Raw genomic sequence first — 18,803 nt, 5'->3', positions numbered from 1 at the left:
TCATCCTAAGTTCAATGATTGAATTTGCTTATTATTCAAATCAAATATGCCTAAGTAATTCTGCCCAGCAGCAGGTCTGAGACAAAGGACTGGGGGAACGGCAAGCTCCAGCGCAGGGCATGAGGCAAGGCAGTACAGGGGCACTCACATCACAGCTTTCTGGGATGCATGAAAAAGCAAGGCCTCCCCTCAGTTGAAACTCAGCCTCAGCAGCTGCAAAGACATGCATTCCATGACGAGTCTTTACCATTACCTCGGTTTCTCTGTTCAGACTGTTTGACTTACTTAGACCATGGTGTCAGTGACTGCTGTCAGATTAGCTTGAGGAATGTTCCCTACAGATCATCTAAATAGATGTATAAAAACATTGATAAAATTCAACATCCCCTCAACACAAAAAGTGAATAAACTGGTTACATGAGAAATACCTCAACACAATAAAGTCTCTGTAATATAAGTCAAATGCCAACATCACACTGAATGGGAAGAACTGAAAGCAATCCCTCTAAAATCTGGAATAGAACAAGAGTATCCACACCCACCAACCTTTTTCAATAGCATTGGAAACTTTAATCAGGGCAGTCAAACAAGAGAAAGAAATAAGAGGGATACACATAGGAAAAAAGCAAGAGAAACTCCCTCCCTTGCAGATGATATTATTCTAATACCTGGAAATACCTAAAAAGTTCACCAAAAATCTCTTAGAACCAAGAAATTTAGCAAAGTAGCAGGTTACATAATCAATATATGAAAATCAGTAACTTTCCTGTATGTTATCAATGAACTCACTAAGAAGGAAACCATGAAAACAATCCCATTCATAATTGACTCAAAAAATTAAAATAAAATTCCTAGAAATAAGCTGAAGGAGGTAAAAGAGCTTTATAGTGAAGGAATATATTGAAATTCCTAGAAGATGGGAAGTTAACCCATGTTCATGGACTGGGAGAATGTTAAATGACCATACTACTGACAGCAATCTACAGATTGAATGCAATCTCCATCAAAATATCAAGGATGCTCTATACAAATTAGAAAAAGAAACCATCCTGAAATTCACATGGAAGCATAGACAACCCCACATTGCCAAAGCAACACTGAACAAAAGTAAACACTGCCAACTGCAACACAATACCCAATTTCAAAATATATTCTAGGGCCATAGTAACAAAATCGTGTGCTACTAGCATGAAAATAGACATGCAGACTAATGAGATAGAAGAATGGACCAAGGAATAACCCCACACAGCTTCGGTCATCCAAATCTCCACAAAGGTCAAACACATACACTACAAAAAAGACAGACTCTTCAGCAAATGGTGCTGGGAAAACTGGACCTCCACCTGCAGAAGATTGAAACTAAAAACCTGTCCCTCACCCTGCACAGAAGTCAACTCAAAATGGATCAAGACCTTAACTAAGACCTGAAATTGTGAAAATGCTAGAGAAAAACACAGGAAGATACAGGTATATATAATGACTTCCTGAATGGGACTCTGATGGCATAGAAAATAATAGCAAGAATTCATAGATTCTTGTTCTCAAATTAGATAGCTTCTACACAGCAAACTGGACAATCAACAGAGTGAAGAGACAGTCTTCAGAATGAGAGGAAAGCTTTGCCAGATGTTCCTCCCCGTGGGTATTCATGGTACATAAAGAACACCAAAAATCAACATCAAAAATTAATCCAGCTAATAAAAGGGCAAAAGAGCTGAACAAACACTACTTGAGAGAAGAAGGAAAAATGACCAGTAAGTGCACAAAATATGCTCAATATCTTAGCCATCAGTGAAATGAACATAAATATTACATTGAGATTCCCTCTCACTCCCATCAGAATGGCTATTATCAAGAAAACAAACTAGGAGTCATGGTGAACTCCCGTAACCCCATAGACTTCAGAGGTTAAGGCAGGAGGATCTTGGGTTCAAGGTCAACATCAGCCACATGATGAGACTCTAAGAAACTCAGTGAGACTCCATCTCAAAATTTAAAAATTAAAAAGGACTTGGAATGTGGCTCAGTGGTTACATGCCCCTGGGGTCAATCCCTCATACCAATAAGAAAGGAGCAAAGAAAAACTATAACAACTGCTGGAGAGGAAGTGGGGGAAAAGAAACCCTCATGCTCTGTTGGAGGAAATGCAAATTAATATAGCCACTATGGAAAACAATAAAAAGTCTCCTCAAAAATCCCAAGTAGATCTCTTACATAGTCCAGCTGGACTAGACTTGGGCACATATGTTCAGAAATCAGAGTGTCCATACTGTAGAGAACCTGCATGATCCCCGTTAGTGTAGCACTATTCACAACAGTCAAGTTGTAGGATCTGTGGGACACCCATAAGTGGTTGAATGGATAAAGAAAAGGTGGACCATGATGGAGTATTATTCTACCATAAAGAAGAACAAAATCATGTTGCTTACAGAAAAAGAGATGGAACAGGAGATCATCATGTTTAGTGAAGTCAGTCAAACTCAGAAAGACAAGAAATCACTTGTTGGATCTAGAAGATAAACAAAGAGAACATGAAAATGGAAATGGGGCCATTAGGAAAGGGGAAGGAATTAGGGGAGTCAAGAGGGCAAGCTACCATCCAAGCACAATGTATGATCATGCAGATTCACCACAATGAAACCCAGGGTTCTTTACAAAGAGTATGCAATAATAATTAAAATATTAACATAAATAATCGAGTTCACAACTTATCTTTTCTATTGCTAAATACTGGCTTCCATGGTGACATTCTAAAACAGCAAGAGAGAAGAGAAGGTTTCTTATGAAAAAGATAATTCACGTACAAGAAATGAGGGCTGAGGTTGTGGCTCAGTGGTAGAGTAGAGGGCTTGTCTTCCTAGTGTGAGGCACTGGGTTCGATCCTCAGCAACAAATAAAATAAATAAAATGAAATAAGGTCATTGTGTTCATCTACAACTATAAAATATATTTAAAAAGGAAGATATAATGGACTCAGCCACCACTGTATTCCCTGACTGGAGAGGTGCTCAGTGATTGACCACCCCTCTGGGTGAAAGTGCTTGAGTGTGGCAGACATCATCCATGTGCCACCATCTGCCTCGGAGGACTCAAGCCTGAGAACTTTCTGCCCAGGCACGGGGTCTGGGCAACCCCCAAGTAAGCACAATGTGAGCACAATGACTCACAGTGGTTGGTGCACGAACAGGCAGGATCTCCTACCACCTCAAGTGAGTCCATTCCAAAGCTGTTTTTACACCTCTTCCCACAGATCCCAACCATGCCTTTGGTCACCAACTTAATAACATTTTATGACTCTGTCCCCTCCAGATGCCACTTCTCCACTCCCTTCCCAGGGGAGCTCTGCTCTCAAATGCTCTTGTCAGAAACAACCTTAGGAGGACCACAACCAACAGCACTGGTGCCAGAAGCAGTCCCCAAAAGCAGACCCTGTGACAGATTATGGAATAAGCCACCAGCCACAAAGACACATTCCCAGTCTTTTATATATATGTATACATTTTAGTTGCATATGGACACACATTCCCTGGCAGTCCCTAGAAGCCAGGCCTCTGCATCCCAAGGCTGAAACCAGTCTGAATCTGTTCAGTAAGAATGGCGTCCCACATCCTAATGTGCAAGAATTTAAATCAAGAATCAATAAGTGGGATTGACTCAAACTAAAAAGCTTCTTTTCAGCAAAAGAATCAATCAATGTGAAGAGAGAGCCTACAGATTGGGAAATAATATTTACCACATGCACCTCAGATAAAACTTTAATCTCTAGGTTATATAAAAACTCAAAAAAACTTAACAACAGAAACACCACATATAACCCAATCAATAAATGGGCTAAGAAACTGAACAGACACTTCACAGAAGAAAATATACAATAAATCAACAAATACATGAAAAAAGGTTCAACATCTGTAGCAATTGTGGAAATGCAAATGGCACTACTCTAAGGTTTCATCTTATTCCAATCAGTATGGCAATTATCAAAAATAGAAACAACAATGAATGTTGGCAAGGATGTGGTGGAAAAAATATTCTCACACATGGTTGGTGGGAATGCAAAATGATACAAGCATTATGGAAAGCAGTAAGTAGATTCCTCAGAAAACTTGGAATGTACCCATCATTTGATTCAGTTATCCCACCCCTTGGTTTATCCCCAAAGGACATAAAATCAACACACTACAGTGAGGTAGCCACATCAATATTTATAGCAGCTCAATTTACCATAGCTAAAATATGGAACCAACCTAAATACCTTTCAACAGATGAATGGATAAAAAAAATGTGATATAATGCTACAGTTGTGGCTCAGTGGTAGAACCCTTGCCTAGTATGTGTGAGTTACTTGGTTTAATTCTCAACACCACATATAAATAAATTTAAAAAAGCAGGTCTGTCAAAAACTAAAGAATACTTAAAAAAAAGAAATGAAAATGTGACATATATCATAGAATATTATTCAGCTTAAAAAAGGAATGATATTATGGTATTTGTTGGTAAATAGATTCAGTTAGAGAATATCATGCTAAGTGAAGTGAACTAAACTCATAAAAAGCAAAGGCCAAATGTTTTCTCTGATATGCAGATGGTAAATCAAAAAAGGGTGAGGTAGGGAAGAATAGAGTAACTTTATATTAGAGTGTAGTGAAGGGAGGAGAAGAATTATGAGGATAGGAATGATAGTACATTGAAACAGACATTATTACCTCATATACATATATGACTACATGACCAATGTGATCCTGCATTATATATAATCAGAAAAATGAGAGATTATACTCCATGTATGTGTGATCTATCAAAATGTATAAATGCATTCTGCTGTCATGTACAAATTAGAATAAGCTTAAAAAATTAGTTTAAAAAAGGCTCCCACATGAGGATTTCCACCTTAGCTCAAAACAGCAGCTTTCCTTAATTCCTAAGCTCTGCCAGATATCTCTCTGTCCTAGATTTACATCAAAAATATAAACTGCAGAGGTGATTATTCAAGATGGGCTTGAGACCAAAGGAAAGAAAAAGTTTCACTTTTTCATTCAAGGCAAGGTGGGAACTAAATGAATGCTGTCTTATCTGCTCAGCCTACTATCCTGTATTCTTAACAAGTTCCTCCCTAAACACTACTGCACAGTGAGAAAAATGGAATGATGTCATGTATACACGTTTTCTTTATCTCAGCATTTTATGACTCTCACATTCTTTAAATACTGAATTGACCCTTTTCTTAACTATCTAATCTGACCACAAAGTGAACTCTGACCTGGTAAAAATGTTCTACATGCTGATTTTGTTAATGTAATTACAGCTGAGTCAGTTTTTTAGAAATCCAGTTTTAAAATTTTCTGTATTTTTGAGGTCATTGTTTTATGGTGATTCACTTTTGTTCCTAGATGCATAAATTAATATATTTTGTGGAACAGTGTTCTTTCATCTAACTCTAGAGAATTTTATACTCTTTATTCAGAGACCAACTTTTCAAAGCTTGACTCTCAAATAAATGGAAAAACCTATATTTACAAAATCCTAAAATGACCTAGACATGGAGATATTGGAAATAAGTCTGAAATCAATCCAAGACAAGTGACCACCTGAACCTTTAATTTCAGTGTCCATCATGGATGTCTGACTTTACATCTAGTATTTCCTACTGTATAGCCTACCCTATGTTTAAGTAATAATGTAAATGTCTGATAGGCTCAATTTAATTTTTTTGAATACTTTTTTTTATTGTAAACAAATGGGATACATGTTGTTTCTCTTTGTACATGGCATAAAGGCATACCATTTGTGTAATCATAAATTTTCATAGGGTAATGTTGTTTGATTCATTCTGGTTTTTTTTCCCTTGCCCCCCCTCTCCCACCCCCTTTTCCCTCTATACAGCCCTTCCTTCCTACATTCTTGCTCCCTAACCTAACCCTAACGCTAACACTAATCCCTCCCACCCCCCATTATGTGTCATCATCCACTTATTAGTGATATCTGTCTTTGGTTTTTTGAGATTGGCTTATCTCACTTAGCATGAAATTCTCTAATTTCATCCATTTACCTGCAAATGCCATAATGTTATTATTCTTTATGACCGAGTAATACTCCATTGTATATACATACCACTGTTTCTTTATCCATTCATCAATTGAAGGACATCTAGGTTGGTTCCACAATCTGGCTATTGTGAATTGAGCTATGAACATTGATGTCACTGTATCTCTTTAGTATGCTGATTTTAAGTCCTTTGGGTATAGGCCAAGAAGTGGGATAGCTGGGGCAAATGGTGGTTCCATTCCAAGTTTTCAAAGGAATTTCCACATTGCTTTCCAGAGTGGCTGCACTAATTTGCAACCCCACCAGCAATGTATGAGTGTACCTTTCTCCCCGCATTCTCGCTAACACATGTTGTTGCTTGTATACTTGATAATCACCATTCTAATTGGGGTGAAATGGAATCTTAGGGTGGTTTTGATTTGCATTTATCTTATTACTAGAGATGTTGGACATTTTTCCATATGTTTGTTGATTGCTTGTAGATCTTCTTCTGTGAAGTGTCTATTCATTTCCTTAGTCCATTTGTCGATTGGATTATTTGCATTCTTGGTGTAGAGTTTTTTGAGTTCTTTATAGATTCGGGAGATTAGAGCTCTATCTGAAGTATGAGGGGCAAAGTTTTTCTCCCACTCTCCAGGCTCTTTCTTCGCATTGCTGATAGGTTCCTTTGCTGAGAGAAATCTTTTTAGTTTGAATCTATCCCACTTATTGATTCTTGCTTTTATTTCTTCTTCTTTGGAAGTCCAGTTGAGGAAGTCTGGTCCTAAGCTGACATGTTGAAGTTCTTGACCTACTTTTTCTTCTATAATCTGCAGGGTCTCAGGTCTGATTCCGAGGTAGGGGGTTAGTTTCATTCTGTTGCTTATGGATTTCCAATTCTCCCAGCACCATTTGTTGAAGAGGCTATCTTTTCTCCATTGCATATTTTTGGCCCCTTTGTCTAGTATGAGAAAATTGTACTTATTTGGGTTTGTGTCCATGTCCTTTATTCTGTACCATTGATCTACCTTTCTATTTTGGTACCAATACCATGCCGTTTTTGTTACTATTGCTTTGAAGTAGAGTTGAAGATCTGGTATTGCGATACTCCCTGCTTCCCTATTTCTGCTAAGGATTGCTCAAGAACCTAGGAATATTTACCCGCTCCTTCTCTGTTCTAGATTCTCATCTGTTTGTTGACCTTAGGCTTGGGAATTCCCTCTGGTTGTCTGTCTGTGTTTTTGTTTTGTTTGTATCTGATACTGCCCCTTTGAAGACATGCCCAATATTCTACCCATCCTGTAGGTAGTCTCTTGGGAAAGGTCTTGGCTGCTCTGTTTTAAAGGTTCCTGTCTGCCAGCCGTGGTTCTTGGACTTTTTCTGTTTGTCTCCCTCCGTGCTTCCTTCTGTACAATCTTACAATTTGAGTTGGTCTTTAAGAGGTAAAATGTGTTGAGGAAGGGTGCACCTATAGGTATAAGTCCTTCTAAATTAATATTATATCATAATGACTTGGGTTTTGAATAGCTTTCTGGATTATTATGCAATCTTGCAGTTGGACATAGTTTGTCAAACTTAAAAATAACTGGAAGAACGTGTATGTACAGGTCTGTCTATTTTAAAGGTTCCCCTCTGTCACTCCTGCCTTTGGTGATCCTCTCTTATCTGTTTTTTTTTTTTTTTTTTAACCATTACAAGCCCTTTAAGACATGGGCCATGGTACATTGATCTCACTGATAGTCACTTGAGCAGAGACATTTTGGATAAATACACCTGTCTAAGAACAGGTTTTACTGTAACACAATCTGACCTTTGAATGTTTTTCTGGATTATGATACAATCTTCAAGTTGAAGTTGATCTGTCAGGGTAAAGTATACGAAAGACATTCTGTATGTACAGGCATTTATGCAGTTGCATGATAAGGACTCTGAAAGGTGAAGAAATAAGTTGAAGGTGGCACAAGGCACTACCTCTGGTGCACAAGGATAGCAGAATCCTGGAAGAAAGTGTTAAAAGGAATTTAAATCTTTAAAATCCAGTGGTAACATCGCCAGCACTTTTTCTTGGCCTGGCCCCAGGCAGCCACACAACATCTCATTGTGGGTCAAGAAAACTAGGCCTATGCTGGGAAAAATATCAGAAAAGCTGCCTGGGCTATAGAAATTGGCAAAAAAGGACCTGGTCTCTGTCCTCCTTCCAGCTCCTTGTGCCCATGGGGGTTGGAGGCTGCCGGTCACAAAGAACGAGTCAGTGGGTTCCAGCACTGTTAGTTCATAACCTGGGGAGAGGAGTGGTCTCCCCTTTTAAGGTCTGACAAGGCATTTGACCAGGGGACACCCATCACTGGGGCAAAGCAATTCTTGATATGAGGGAATCCCATCAAACTGAGTGCATGGGAAGGCTGGCAGAATAAACAACTGGACCCAGAAAGAATTAGGAAGAAACTGAAGGGCAACCCATATTTTCTAGGCAATCTCCACAAGGGGATAATCAAGGAAGCCCAAAGAAAAGGATAAGAGGGGCCTCCTTCAGTGCATAGCGATATGTCTAGCAGAAGATAAAGGCCCAAAAGGGATCTCAGTACAATCAACAGTGGGGAACTCACTTAAAGTTGGTGCCATTGTGATAATAATAAGGGAGACAGGTCATGCTCAAATATCCTGTACTCCAACCCCTTGAATGCAATCTGAGAGAGGAATAAAATTAAGGCACTTTTTTTATATGCCAGATTGTCTGATTCCTCTCCTGCGATGAAATTTGTTGTGTATAGTCCATTCACAGATAACCTTCATAAGAATTGTTTCAGAATATGAATTTAAGAAAGGGTTTGAAAGTAAAAAATGTAAAAGGATGTTATATAAGAAAATATATTTTAGAAAGAAAAAAGATTAGTAAAATGAGAAGCAGTGTTTCTGGATTAGAAAATTTTGTGTTTGATAAAGTAATATTTTTAGAAGAAAGCCCAAGATATAAGAGAGGACAAAATTAAGGATGTAAAAGGCAAGTGATGAATGTCTAAATTGAAGAAGGTTTGCAGAAGATAAATCTGAAAAAGTTTCCATTGGTGATTTATTGACCATAATTAATGCAATTATTTGAACTTTAATGTACTGGTATGAAACAAAGTCTCAAACATTAATCTGTTCTTATGTATCAAGATAGATATCTGCTGTTATCTACATTTTACTTGCATCTGTTAGGTTCTCCTACTCATGGAAACTAATTCTTAAAAGAATTTGCTTTTTACCTGTTTAAACATCTTTTAAATGATTACTTCTAACTGCATATATTAAAAACTAGTATTTGAAGTTATAAAAATATAGTTGACACTCTGAATATATATGACTATATATAAGTATTCATCTGAGAACTGTATCTAGCTGAGCCTTGTGTAAGTATTATGTAAAAGTTTATAAAATGAATGTTTACCTATGTGTCCTGTCAAGGTAACCAATCAGTGCTCTCTTTTATACATTTTATCTGACATAGAAGAGACACACTGTCATTTGACAACCTGTCTTAGATCTATTTGCTTTGACTAAGTACAACACTTTTGACTAAGTCTTAACACTGTTTCCTAAATATCTAAGAGATTCAAGGCTATTCTTTTATTTTTTTTGCTACTACTGCTAACTTATGCAGACCACAATTATTGGTACCCTACTGTATGGGTTCTAAATTGTACATTAAAAGTTGAACTTATTAAATGTAGAGCTTAGGGGAGACAATTTTATCAAGTTGTTGTTCTTCAAACTGAAGCTATCTGTAGTAATAATCTTGTATTTCTATAGAAATAACAAATTTGTTTGTTATTTATTCATGTCATTTGCTGTTTTATAGCTGGATAAATGTAGCCGGTTATATGTATACAACTTTGTGTTACTCTTCACACTGGAATAGGAACTTAAGTGTACTTTTGGAAGATAATGAGAGTCTGATTTTTTAAAAGTGAAATTATTAAACATGGAAGCATTTTGCAACTTTTTCCACAAAAAGTTTGATGTTCTCTTAGCCTTTGATTCATGTTTCTGTTGTAATGTTACATGAATGTTTTGGATGTATTGTTATATTGTAATTTGTCAAAAGCCCCACCCTATCTAAGATAATGTTCTGCCTCTCACCTCAGTCCATGTTAGAATGACTCCAAAATAGGCCAGATTTCAACTCATTTAAAGTTGTGTTCATAAGACCAATTTTGTTGAGAAGATTACTGTGATCTCAAAAAAAGGGGATATGATATGGAAGTAATTGTTCAAAAGTATAGAAATCATTTTTCTTCATTTATACCTATTACCAAAATTAATATTTTTTGCTCTATTAATTTTGTTTTCTATTTTCCTTCTCAATTTGTGACTGTTGCCTGTTAAAGTTTTCCGGCATTTTGTTTGCACTGCTTCTAATAAAACAACTTAAGTTAATTTGAGATAATAAGTCATCAGGTATAGAACAAAGAGTATGTAATGCTAACTTCCAGTACTAATCCTCAGTCCAATTAAATGAAAGGGGTGACTGTAAAATTATAGATATTGAAGTGTTTCTCCCACTTTAAGACTGGTGAAACTGGTCTACCAGATGTTTAAAACCAAACACTTGCAGACTGAAGTCAAGGAAGTGAAAGGACCAAGGAAAAACAGCCAACATTTTGGACCTCACTTCTAAGGTCAGCTACCCAGGGAAAAATGAGACCCTCTAGACCCTGCAACTCTGGTGAGTCACCATATCTGCTGATCAAAGAGATCAAGAGGACCCTAGAGAAGAGGAAACCAAGTCCATATTCTTCAAAGAAGAGGTTCACTGCAGAGGGACATATCAATAATGCTACCAAAAGAAGACACATATGATCAGCAAAACCCTGATGCATCCTGGCAGATGGCACCACTGTACAGAGAAGCTAAAGGAGCCAAGAGGCTTTGAACACATCCCCAAGAGTTATCTATGAGGAATCTCAGTTGACTCTTTGTAAGCAGTAGATAGAACAGGGTTGGTTTTCACCAATTTGTTTTTAAACACTTGGCAGGAGAGTATAGCCTAATCAAAGTTCTACAAGAACATTTAAATAGAAAAAAATGGGGGTTTGGGGTTATTTTTTGTTTTGGTTTGGTTTGTTTGTTTGTGTTTGTTTTTGTTTTTGTGGTTTTTTTGGTGCTGGGGATTGAACCCAGGGCCTTGTGCTTGTGAGGCAAGCACAACAATGTTTTTTTAATGTCACTTAAGATGAACACTTGTGTCAGCCCTACCAATGGAAAGTAAAGCTGGAGGCTCTGAGGGAAATGTTCTTGTGTGGAAGTGCCCAATAATAATGGTCACAAAGCAATCTAGAGTCACAAGTTTGTCCTGAGTTAATTTGAGCCAGATCTCATAGACCTACAAATCTTCTTTACCTCCTACATTGATAAACTTGATATGTTTTTCACTGACATAATTACCAGTTACTGTCTTTGTGGTTTTTAGAGAGTAATTGAAATTCTAATTTTTTTGTTCTAATTGTTTACCAAAAATGGTTAATGCTTTGCTCTCTTGCTTATTATTGCCTAGCATGATCTCTGCCCTATGTATGCCTTGTCCAGTAAGCTGCCATCTGCCCCTGTGGACCTCAGGATGCTCTGATGCTGAATACTCTTAACTGTCCATGCCTCACCTGATAGAGAACAAGGACATCGGGTTACTTCCCCCATCTTCACCCTCATTCAGCAGGATGCAGCTTGGAGATGTCTTCACCATTTTTCTTAAGAAATGGAATGTATAAACTGACAGAGGGGAAATGTAATTGTGGCCCACCTTATGCTTTCAATATAACCATTGCTACTTTGCTACAGCACCTTATTTTTTAAATGCATATGTTTCTTTTCTTCCTTTCTCCCTGCTCCTCCATAATCTCTCTTTCTTCCCAATTTCAGAGGAAACAAGAATACTTTTCTTCCTCATTTTAGGCAGGTTCATCTGTCCTTGAGCGCATACACATCATAAGAAAAAAGTAGTCCATAGTTTGGGGATGGTACCAGAAGATCTGTGAAATGACTCTCTCCCAAATTAACAAGTGAATTACAACTGCAACAGAGAACACGTGAAATGCTGCTTTTGACTCACCTCTTTAAAAGCCCCTATTCTTCCTGATGGGCAGAATCACAGCCCCTGGGTCAGAAATCTGCTACGTTTCTCCTATGCTAGTAAATCAATAAAACTTATTTTTCTTTCTTCTCAATACTGTTTCCTTATTTTTGGTTTGGCATTGGGGACAAGGACTGAGTTTTTGGGAACTTCAAGAGTGGGTGTCTTTATCTTCTTCCTGAGAATTGAAAACTAAATTCAATGTTCTGCTTTTGAAAATGATGTTAGCTGAGGACTTGACATAAATGATCTTTATCATGTTGAGGTTTATTCCTTCTATACCTAATTTGTTGATAGTAATTAATGATTTTAAAAGATGCTGCATTTTGTAGGATGTCCCTTTTGCACCTATTGAGATAATAAATTGGTTGTGTTCTTCCTCCCTTTAACGTGGTGTATCCCATTGATGAATTAGTGTATGTTGCACAGTTCTTGCATTCCAGGGATAAATCCTATCTGATTATGGTGAATGCTACCTTTAATGAGCCGTTGAATGTAGTTTGCTTGTATTTTGTTGAGAATTTTTGCATCTATGTTTATCAGAGGCATTGACCTGTTCTTTTCTTCTTGTATTTCTTTCCTGGCTTTGGTATCAGGGTAATTCTGGCCTGGTAAGATGTGTTTATTAGTATTCTCTCCTCCAATTTTTGAGAGAGTTTGAGAGGATTGGTATTAGTTGTTCTTTATATGCTTGAAGAAAATCAGCAGTTATTTCATCAGGATCTTGCTTTTTATATGGGAGGGCTTTCATTTCTGATTCACTTTCTCATTATTGGTTCGTTCAGATTTTCTATTTCTTTCTGAGTTAATTTTGTTACATTGCATGCCTAGAAACTGATCCATCTCCCCTAGGTTACCCACTTGATTGGCATGTAATTACTGATATTAGTCTCTTGGCATTTCAGTGATATCAGTGGTAATGTCTCTTCTTTCATTTCTTGTTTTGTTTATCTGTGTCTTCTCTATTGTTAGTTGAGCTAAAGATGTGTCAATTGTGTTTATCTTTTCAAAAACCTAACTCTTAGTTTTGCTAATGTTCCTATTACTTTGGCAGGCTCTATTCCACTTCTTTCTGCTTTGGTCTTCATTTCTTCCTTTCTTTTCCTCCCTTAGGGTGTTTTTTGTTAGGTAGGAGTTCAGAGACACAAAAATGGCAAAGACAGTTTATTAGAAAGAAGTTGCTGGAAGAAAAGACAAGGAGACCAATCCTGTTCCAGTTTACTACAAATCCCATTACCATGACAACTCCTGCCATGGAGGACTTATCACCATGACAACCCCCACCACCTGTGCAGTATTTTAACATGACCACTGGGGCTAAAGTGGACAGTGTTCTAATTAGGTTATCTAATGTAACCAGTGCCCTTTCCATGCCTAGAGCTGCCAGGTTCATGGTCCCAAGAAGCATCTGAAGAGGGTAGCAGCTCCTAAGCATTGGATGCTAGACAAATTGACTGATGTGTTTGCTCCTCGTCTATCCACTGGTCCCCACAAGCTGAGAGAATGTCTTCCTCTCATCATTTTTCTAAGGAACAGACTGAAGTATGCCCTTACAGGAGATAAAGTAAAAAAGATTTGCATACAGCACTTCACTTAGATTGATGGCAAAGTCTGAACTGATATGACCTATCCCACTGGTTTATTGATTCATCAGCATTGATAAGACTAGAGAGAATTTCCATCTGATCTATGACACCAAGGGGCACTTTGCTATTCATCACATTACACCTGAGGAAGCCAAGTACACGTTGTGCAATGTTAGAAAGATCTTTAGGGCACAAAAGGAATCCCTCATCTGGTGGCCCATGATGTTCGAACCATTCGCTACCCTGATCCCCTAATCAAGGTGAATGGCACCATTCAGATTGATTTGAAGACAGGCAAGATGACTGATTTCATCTAGTTTGACACTGGTAACCTGTGTATGGTGACCAGAGGTGCTAACTTGGGAAGAACTGGTGTGATTACCAACACAGAGAGAGACATCCTGGCTCTTTTGACGTGGTTCCTGTGAAAGATGCCAATGGCAATGGCTTTGCCACCCAGCTCTCCAACATTTTTGTTATTGGCAAAGGCAACAAACCATGTATTTCTCTTCCCCGAGGAAAAGGAATCCATCTCACCATTGCTGAAGAGAGAGACAAGAGGTTGGAGGCCAAACAGAGCAGTGGGTAAATAAGTGGACTCTAGGTTACATGCCCGGAGAGTAGAGGTCTTTGTACTTAATTAAAATGTAGCAGGATGGAAAAAAAAGAATCATAAAGTAACCAATGGGAGCAAATGGGGTAAGGTTTCAATCAGGTCCATAAAGTGAAGAGAATGTCGCACAGTTTGCCATATGAGACCCTAATTTCCATATATTAGGGCCTTGGGATCCTCTCTTTCTTGGCCCACTCCACTCTACCTAACGGAGTGCTACTTTCACCTTCACCTTCAATAAATCTGTACTTTGCCTGTTAATTGAATATGTCTTGCTCAGTTTTTGGTTTGGGACACCAAGAACCTGGACCCCATCTGGACATAATGACAATAAGATTTTTGCCGGCTGGCCAGGAGGTAAGCACTTTTCTGGGGACGCTGGATTGCACCCACATAATTCTACCTGCATTTTCTATCAGGCTTTCTGATAATATCACATGCACACTGAGGAGCAACTGAGTGTCCAACAGGAATGCTCCTGATCAGCAAGTACCCCTGTTCACATCATTGGGAACTCTATTGCTCAGAAGGGTGGAGACCCTGAGACCTTGCCAAACTCTACATTGTGGTTCAGTGTCCCCACCATGTGCTTAACCTGGCCTTTTGGCATTTGGAGCTCCACTGTTTGTCGTGTTAATCTCCTGGTGATTCTGAATGCTCTCCCTCATTACTCAACCACTTTACTTGCTCAACATGTCATGGCAAAGCTCTTGGTTCCTTGCCACATTCTCAATGGGCATGGGTCAAGCAAGTAGGGCACCTGCCACTTGAAGACTCCTGTGACAGGATAATCAGTAGTGAGCCGCAGTTAAACTTAATCTGTGCTGGACACAAGAAAAAGTTCACCCACACAGGCACATTATACAACCATCCAATTACCCTAACCTCATGGCTTCCCCACAAGGAGATTAGCTGAATCAAATATCAACATGGTGCTGACTGTCTGTACCTGTGCTCCTTCCCAAACTTCTCCTGCCACCTAGGGATTTTTGTTCCTTCTCTGTCAATCACTTCTCCATCAATCACTTTTCCCTGCTTGTGGGCACCACCTCGTCCAAAACACATATCCTTTTTCTTTACATGTTTATCAGAAATTCCCTGTGGGGGATAGGGGATTTTAGATGCATTTGTTACTCATCTATTTTACCATCAGCCAAAAGAAAACACACTAAGACAAAACCTGTCTTTTCCTTTTTCTGGGTTTACTAAAACTACAAAAAGTAGGATAGGGACAGCTGGGATGCCATTTAGTGGCCACTCACAAATAAGGTTACATGAATTCTTTTTGGCATCTGTAGGGAGATAGACACCACTGGAAAAGGCAGAATAATTGTCAAGGTGCTAGGGACAGAGGAAAACTTAGAGAAGTTACAAAGTCCAAGGAAAGGGTCCACATCAAGACAAAATGCTGTATTGAGAAAGGGAAAGAGAAATATTGCATATGCCCAAATTGGTACAGAAGGTACTCATGGTCCTGGTCATGGGAACTCAAAGGATGTGGTGCACTCCCAGTATATCAGTCAGAGTTATCTGGCTACAAAGTTTAGTGCAGGATTTCTATGGGGACACCAATGAGATGTCCCTAATTCCCCAGAGGGATGCTTTGGATAGAATTCAGGGACTTAATTACAGAACGTAAAAGCTCTCTTCTAAGGCAGAGTCATAACTCTGTGCTACAGAACATACTTAACATGTGCAAAGCCCTGGGTTCAATCCCCAGCAATACCCAAAACCAACCAACTGACAAACAGAAACCCTCTTCTCTTCCAGAATAGCCAATATGTTAAGAACCATCTCTAGTTCAGTTATCCATGCTTGGAAGTATCCTCCAACCACTGGAAATGCTTCCACCTTGAGAATTTTGATAAAACTCCTTTTAAAAACTTATTATGTGCCCCAATATGAGCTAGGGAATTCAGGTCAATGGTCTCTGATTGGAAACCAAAATTATAATACCATTCTGCAACAGGAACTCTTTTGCAGGACATAAAATGAGGGGTCAGAAGTCCCATGAACCCAAGCCTTTATGGCCCTATACCCAAAATCACCTCTATGCAATGACAAGATCCCACATGGGGCCTCTAAGCAATTTCCCCAAATCTCAATGTCCTGGGTGATCATTACTAAAACATCCCCTTGTTTCTCATGGGCACTATCTATAACAACCCCATGAATCTCTTTGGGTTAGGATTCCTTATTCAATGATCTTTACCTCTCAGGCTCAAAATGGCATCTTTCCTTACTGCTTAGCTTTCTGTCAGATATCTGTCTTTGTAAGACTTGCATCTGGAATGTAAGCTGCAGTGGAAATTGTCCAAAACAGGTTTGGGTCCAGAGGAGAAACAAGTGTCACTTTAAAATTCTAACTGCTGTGGGACCTAAATGGCTATTTTATCTTGTACTCCATGTATCTGTTCTCTCAAGTTCCTACCTAAACATTGCAACACAGGGAGGAAAAATGGGAAGATGTCATATGTATGAATCTTCTTTACCTTGAGAATTTTACCTAAGGATTTCATGGGTTCCCCCATTCTTTCAATATCTGACTGACCCTAATTTGATCCAAAAATCACACTCTGGTCTGATAATGATGTTTCACATGATCCTTTACTAGAGTAATTATGGCTGAAATAATTTTTTTTCCCAGAACTTATGTATCTTTGTTTCGGAGTTCATGGTTTCATGGCAAATTCATGTTTCAATCCTACAAACATAAATTAATATACCTAGTAATGATCAGTCTTGTTTTATCTAACCATATTTTTTCCTCTACTTGTTTTTTTCCTGCTATCTTTATTCAGAGTTTAATTACTGAAGGGAAAGCACAAAACTCCTTTTTTTTCTGTTGGTTTTTATGTATATTTATACATACTTATGTATTGTATATTGTCTATCTATGTGTCTTTGTCTATAATCCCTTACAATTTATAAAAATTGGCTTGTAGATTAATGAGCACTCAAAAATTAGAATTGTGAAAAAGGGTGTGGATCCTAAAGACTTTGGGAGGATGTGACTTAAATCTTTAGTAAAAGAGTTCCATTTAAATTGATTAATGAGATAAGAGTACAGTTGTTTTTAAAATTATGCATAAGTTTTCCTTGGTGGACAGGCAACTAATAGTGTGTTGGTTTCTGTAAAATGTGTGAAGTATAATATCGATTGCTTCTAGGATTCAGCTTTAGCAGGGAAAGGACGGCTAATACTGGTAACTACACCTGTCTGATAACTTGGTTTTACAGATAAGAATGAGTAAGTTGGGAAGGAGGAGGAAGATGGCGGAGGGGAAAAGGTAAAGTGTCAGCCGTGGAAAGGGGCTAGGGACTGCAGCAGGTGGGGGAACACAGAGCGACGCCCGTGACCGCAGCAGGGGAGGATGAAAGCCACCATGCCACGGTGTGCTTGGGAGGCACTCATGGGAGCCTAAACACTGTAAGAGTTTGGTGGTGCATAGGAGGTGGTGCAGCTGGTGCTCCATGTGCTGCTCTACCTGTGGCACAGCTCACCTCCTGGCTCTGCTTTTGGTTTGGTACCTGGAACTGGATCTGGAGGTGCTGCTACCGTGCAGCCTCCACTGCAGCCCTAGCACCACTCGGCTTTATGCTCATAAGCACCAGGCAGTAGGCAGGAACCCCTGTCACCACCAGCACCCTCACTTGGGGGCTTGATTGGGCCACTGCCCACCTGGATGCACTGGTGCACAGATGGCCATTTCCTGTAGAAGTTGCCTGTACACATGGGCCTGGTGATCACCGCAAGGAGCAGGAGCCCAGTTTCTAGGACATCACCAGCATCGAGGTATGGTGTATGGCCATGGGTGTCTCCTACATTAGTGTCTACGACCACCAAGGTATTTTCAAAAGAAAAATACAACCAGAGAAACAAACGGTTGTACCCCATTTATGTACAATGAATCAAAATAAATAATAAAAGAAAAAGTAAGAAATAAAAAAAGAAATAATTCCAGATTGATGATGAAATTTTAAAACAACAGCAGGAACTTCTGGGTCTAGATTGTTCCAAGTACTCACCAGTGTTTGCAAATATAACAATGAAGATGATCGAGTTTTAAATTGCCATTTGGCAGTGAAGGTGCTGTACCCAGAAGATGGGAAAGCAGACTTTGTGAGTACTGCTCAGGGCTTTTGCCAGGCATTCCCCATGGCCCCTTGACGTGTCATGGTCTATCTGCTCTCAACTGCGAGGGACAAGTGAGGGGTGTGAAATAACTCCAGTTATTCAAAGAAAGAACACAGCAAAGGCACTCAGCCACTAGCCAAGGGCAGCTGGGATGGTACTGAAGGGGCCACATCTCTGTGACTGCAGGGCAGGAGCCAAGGGAGGGTGACAGACTGCAGGGAGCCTCACCTGGAAGCCCAGTGAACCTCGCTGCTACATTCTGGGCTCTGTCCAGGATCTACGGGCCTGAAACCCAGTAGGGTCACCTGGTGCATGCACGTAGAGAACCTGGACAGT

At 39.1% G+C, this 18,803-nt stretch overlaps 2 pseudogenes; both read left to right on the top strand.

Annotated features, from left to right (window-relative positions):
* The first annotated feature begins 13,529 nt into the window (after positions 1-13,529).
* Positions 13,530-14,305, top strand: LOC124974690 (40S ribosomal protein S4, X isoform-like; annotated as a pseudogene).
* A 291-nt stretch (positions 14,306-14,596) lies between these two features.
* Positions 14,597-18,500, top strand: LOC124974683 (dehydrodolichyl diphosphate synthase complex subunit NUS1-like; annotated as a pseudogene).
* The last annotated feature ends 303 nt before the right edge of the window (positions 18,501-18,803 follow it).

The sequence above is a fragment of the Sciurus carolinensis genome, unplaced genomic scaffold, assembly GCF_902686445.1.
Source record: "Sciurus carolinensis unplaced genomic scaffold, mSciCar1.2, whole genome shotgun sequence".
NCBI classification, from domain to species: domain Eukaryota; kingdom Metazoa; phylum Chordata; class Mammalia; order Rodentia; family Sciuridae; genus Sciurus; species Sciurus carolinensis.
The sequence above is the reverse complement of the archived record's forward strand: the minus strand, read 5'-3'. Positions and strand labels throughout refer to the sequence as shown.